This window comes from Lactuca serriola, chromosome 5, assembly GCF_051521515.1.
Source record: "Lactuca serriola cultivar US96UC23 chromosome 5, Lser_US96UC23_V15, whole genome shotgun sequence".
Lineage (NCBI taxonomy): Eukaryota > Viridiplantae > Streptophyta > Magnoliopsida > Asterales > Asteraceae > Lactuca > Lactuca serriola.
The window spans coordinates 336,861,181-336,867,180 of NC_136412.1; positions in this window are offsets into that span (position 1 = coordinate 336,861,181).

Sequence of the window (6,000 nt, forward strand, 5' to 3'; positions counted from 1 at the left end):
GAGAATTTACTGTTTTTAGCTAAAAAAGTTACGGTAAGGTTTTCTTAAATGCTGCAAATAATGATGTATCAGATTACTTTACTGTTTGTTGTATTTTTTAAGTTTTGTTTTATTTTCTATATATTGTTCAATTACTAATTGATATATACATGTTCAAAATAAAGTCTGCTTTTCGTAGGTTATTATTTAAAGAATCTGGTGAACGAGCAACATGGAAATACCCTATTGCCTCAAGCTCTTGGAAGCCACTGGCATTTCTACTGTCCCTGGTTCAGGCTTTTGCCAAAAAGAAGGGTAACTTACTTTTCTCCTTTGCCATTTCTACCCTTCTTGTTTATTTATTTAATAAACTTAGTTTTGAAGTCCTGGTAATATCTTTTTTTTATTTCATTTATTATCGAGTTATTTTTTTTACATTAAGAATTATTTTGTTTTGTTTGGTATGATGGAATCGGAAGAATGGAATGGAATTGAGCATTCCCAAAGGCATTTGAATTTTGATTCCTTCCATTTTGTTAATTTTCATTCCGTCCTGGATTGGAATGAAAATTGTAATATAACCCTTTTTATTAAAAAAAATTAGTATTTCATGATATTAATTAAATGTTACTAACAAATAGCCGCAATGAATAGCTCACGTCTAAAGGAAACTAATCATCACATTAAAACTATCTTCCGAAAGAAACTTTTTGCTGCCCGGCGCTTAGCGCGGGTAAACAACTAGTATATATATATATATATATATATATATATATATATATATATATATATATATATATATATATATATATATATATATATATATATATATTTCCTTAAGAAATGTTTTGATAAATTTTTTTATCATGTTTTGTTTTGGAGACAAATTCCGAAACATCTTTTAAAAAGATTACTCCGATTTTATTTTAAAAGCATAAATTAAGTTGGTCTTTTCTAGCCGAGAAATTTAGGGATGTCACAGTGCTCCTGCCCCTGGAAGTTCCAGCCTCCCTACCACCACGCCCGCCCCAAATTCCTAGATTATCCTCTGCCCCCACCTTCGATTGATTTTGGAATATTTTTATTGGGTTAAAACAAGTTATTTTTTTTTGGCTTAAAAAACTATTATCTATAACATAAATGTACATGTTAAAATGAAAAATGTTATCACATCTTAACAACATTATTGTTGGAACAAAGTTCTTGTAGGATCGATAGATTCTAAGCAGAAAAACAATTAAGACGTAATGATGAACACATGAATGGTTTAACTGATGTCGAATGATTAAACTTTAACACCTCAGAAGAGCTCGATTAAGAACTTCGACTGTAGAGGTGTTTAGGGTTACAAAGCAATAATAACTATAATCACGTTTTTTTTCTAAGGCATACATGTATGCACGATTTATAACTGAACCCTATAATAATCACGGATGGACAGGCCCAATCCGGATATACAATAATAAGCCCATGACGCAATATAACATACACAACAATCTCCCCCTTTGCGTCAATGGAGTCGAAAGCTCAGTTCGATTGAGCTATAGAAGACTTCTTGACAGTCTTGAACACCTTCGGTATGATGGCCAAAAGAGTATGACAAAACGTGATATACCACCGAAGCATGTCCGTGAAGTTCTTCTTGTCTGCCTCAGAGTTCTGCTTGCACTGATGAATGAGACTAATTATGTACTCTAAGCAGTCTGTTGAGAACAGATGTTTGTCAACTAGAGCGAAAAGAAATTTATTGGCTTCGCCTCTTGTGAACATCTCCGTGAGATGTGTAGAATCAATTTGGCCCATCTTCATTTTATTCACGTCTCCAGGTTTTGCTGTTGGCTTCATAGTGGGTTTCTTATTCATAACTTTAGCTATCTCCTAATCCATTGCAGATACTTCATGGATATAAGAGGCCAACATTCTCTTCAAATGATCTAGAATCGGCTCATATTCTATCGAATTGGTGAGCAGTATTTTTAACAACAAGATCCAATCATGAGGATTCAAATTTGGAAGATCTGCCAGGGATATAACCGAAACCGAGTTTGTTGAACCTCGGGTTATTTTGAAACTAACATTGATAAACTTCCCGGAAGATGAAGGTTTCAGCACCTTAACAGTAATAATCTTCTATACACTCCATGTCAGGTACTGTGGTTGACTGAGCTTCAGATAAAAATCGATAAGTTCGCGATCAACTTTAGGATTAGGGAAGGGAACTGGAACAGTCAAATCAAAGCAATGAAATGTAAATGCCTTTCGTGTTATAGGCATATCGAACTGTGAGTCCCTTGAGTTTTCACAATCAAAAGAAGCGACAGGTTCCAACCAGTACACGCTCGAAATCTCTATTGCCTCTTTGATGAGTGTTTCTGTTGTCCAGAGAGGAAACACGGCCTTTTTACAGTTTATAGCATCTTGTTCTTCCATGTTCTTTCGCTCCCTTTCTTCAGCTTCCTTCGTAACCCGAAGGGTTCCATCCAATTCTTTATCCCTTTTCTTTCGCTTCAGGGCCACATCAATTGTTTCTTATTCTTAATTACTATCATCATCCAATCCCTTTTTCTTATCTTGATTACTAGAACTCGAAGCTTCATTACCCTTTGGTTCGATTTTTACTGTGACTTTCGGTTGAGTATCATGAACACCTTCTCCCCCTTGTTTTGGAGGTATGAATCTCTCCGAAACACCCTTCATTTCATGTAAGAGAGCAAGGGCAGGAAGAAGCTTGGAAGTCAAATGATTCCTGATGGTTAGAGTAAGTATTGGATCATGAGCACTAAGAAGATTGGTAAGCATATTCTTTACAGCACCAACACAGCTCCGAAAAACAGCTCTCTCTGTCTTCAACAACGAAATCTCCTTTTCAGCTTGAGCTAATTGCACTTTCTGAACTACAATAGTAGAGGCTTGGCGTGCAAGATCTTCCTTTAATGCACTCTCCTTTGCTAAATCAGTTTGGAGAGTTTGAAGATGAGAAGTCACTGAGCTAAGTAGAGAAGTGTTCGCAGCTTGAATGGAAGAACGAACATAATCAAATTTAGCTTGCTCCTCTTTTAGTGACTTGGATAAGGAATCAACTGAAGCATTCACTTTGACTGCATTTGAATCAGCATGACCTTCGATGGATTCAAGAAAAATCTGAGAACTGTGAACAGGTTCTGCAACTTCAACAGTGGTCTTCTTGCAAGAAGAAGGAGAATCCTCAACAGCCTTCGTCGATTTGTCAATAGCCCCAATACATTGCTCAAAAGAGGTGTCCAGAAAAGCTTTGAGCACAACATCGTTGTATGACTTGTTAGAGGCAAGCAATTGATTAAGCTTGTCATTAATACTTTGCAACTGTTGTCGTGAGACAGGAGCCTCTTCATCGTCGTCTGTTGGAAGCCGATATGGATTGTAATAAGTCGAGTCAAACTCAACATTATCACCATCAAGAGTATCACCAGAATCGGTGGAAGGTAAGGGTGAAAGTGGTTTGGAAATAACAGGAGGTTCGGTTTCAGTATTCGCCCCCATATGAGATATGTTGACGTTTACTGGAGGTTCGGTTATTGTGGTGGTAGGAATGGTTGTAATAATGGCTTGTGAGAAGATAGGAGGGGGTAAAGGAGTTGTAGAAATTGGTATGGCACTAACTGGTGGTGGTGGTGGTACTAAAGTTGTGGTTTGAGATGTGGGAGGTAGTGGAATAGGAGCAACCGAAATTGGAACAATGGTTTTTGGTGGAGATGGAGGAGGTGTTGGAACCGAGTCATTAAGAGGTTCGGTGGGAGTTGGTGAACGAGGAGGTGTATTACCTCTTGGTGATTCATGATGTTGAATTTCCTCTTCCTCATCCTCCTCATCATTGTCTGAGCTGGGAGGAGAAGGACTCTTTGATTTCTTCGCCATCTTCTTAATCTTCTTTGGAGCCAAAGAATCACCCTTTTCTGCCCTTCGCTTTCTAGACTCGGCAGGCTTAAACGAGGGACCTTCGGTTGTCACTTTCTTGGTATTCAACCTTTTGCCTCAGTTGGTTGGCTTATCCATAGCATCCAAAGCAACTTGTTGTTCAGGAGTTAGTACGCTCGGTCCTTTGGGAGGAAGCTTTCGGTATTCAGCCATCATCTTACTTTCGGCTGACACACACCTGTACATCGTCTCAGGTATGGAACCATTGTGAGAGAACTTTGTGACATCAGAGAAAATGATTTTCTTCGTGTGAAAAGTAGCCACAGATGAGACAAGGGCATCCTGCATTACTGGAATCAGCAAAGAATTAATAGCCCTTCGCGTGATAATAGTCCAGAAGCGACCATAAGAAATTTTAGAGTGTCTTGTTGAAGTGTTGAGACTTTGCACCACTTGTGACCAAATAATCGACCCATAGTCGAGATTAATCCCATTGTAGAGACCATAGAGAATGGTCAGAAAACCCTTACTGGTACCATCTGACCCATCAACCCTCTCCGCTAAACTTTTGTTGAGAAGAGTGAGCAATCCATTCCATTGTGGCGGAAAACATGATTTCTTAACCTTCGTCACGGTGGTAAGAACATCAGTGTATCCCATCTTGTAGAGGATTGTAAACAGTTGAGTGGTGGTTATGAAATCGGGAGAGATAACAGAGGCATCGACGACAAGCTTTAACAGGGAAAATAATCGCCCTTTTGAAATTGATGCGTTGTGAGAGAAGATTTGAAAGTAGATTCTCTCCTTGTTCTTGTCATATGATGCAGTGGAGTAGACTTGCAATAGTAGAGACATCGGGACAGATTCCACCTGTGTGAGTGCGATTACCAGAGGAGAGTATTTGAGACATTCAACAACATGGAGCATGTACAAATCATACAGAAACGGGTTCAGTTAAATGTTCATGTTCTGATTGGGTTTGATCACGAGCAATGAGGACGATGTAGTTTGATCCTAAACAGATGATGAATCTGCCATTGTTGGGATAAGGAAGAAGATGAATTTTTGCAGATCGCCTGGTGTATTGAAAGAATTTGAAGAAGGTGAAAAGGTACAATATGTGTGAGAAACCCTTTATATACCGTTTCCAGGAGAGAGAAAGAATCTTCGTGATGATGATACAGTCACAAAAGCGTCGCCTGAAAAAGCGCGATGTGACAGCTTGGTTTCCCCAGATAGACGTCATCAAGCATGGGTTTAGGAACCATTCAAATTAACGCGCCCAAAATCTTATCCACATATCGTCTTTTCAAATTCACCTTCGCTCCAGATGTGATAACAACCATTTCCGCGCCTAAAAGAAACTTCAAACAGGCCATAGTAAACAACAACCAAAATTTTGGAAAATCACAACGTATTTTCATGCAAGGGTGTGCCAAAAGAAAGAAATAAAGAAACATGTGTATAAGATGTGAGTGATGTCTGATAGAAGACATAAAACAAATGATTCCAGGCAAGAATCTATTCCTTCAAAGTCAAGAGAGACTTGAAGTGCTTGCGTGGTTTCCCGAGAAAATACGATCAAGTGCTTGTAAAGAAACACCGAAAGGCTTCTTTTAAATAATAGGCTAAGGGTGGCTTATCTTCAACCGAACGTCGATTCTTAACATAAGACCGAATGCTGGATGAAGTACTTGTGCGACCGATGTGGTCTGTTGAACAAGTAGGTTGGATATACTTTGCTGTGACTAAAGATATGATATAAATCTCAAAAACAAAAACAAACTGGATCTTTTTGGGAAGAAATGCCTTGGTGTTAGACAATTTCATAAAAGACCACTCAAAAATAAAATGAGACTTTGTTAGGTAACAAGTAAGATCTTGAATATAAAGATTCATCGTCAATTCATTGTTGGTGTTGGATTGTGGGTTTCACTCAGCACGTGGTGTACGTATCTAAGATCAAAAACACAGATTTTATGCAACCATAAACCTCAGTGGTAAAAGCTGAGAGTCTCAAGAGTTACAGTGTTGAACCGAAAGTTGATGGTGAATGTAAAGGAGGTGGTTAAGGAACCGAAAGTACCTCTGCTATATAATTGTGACAAAGCAGAAAACTCTTAACTC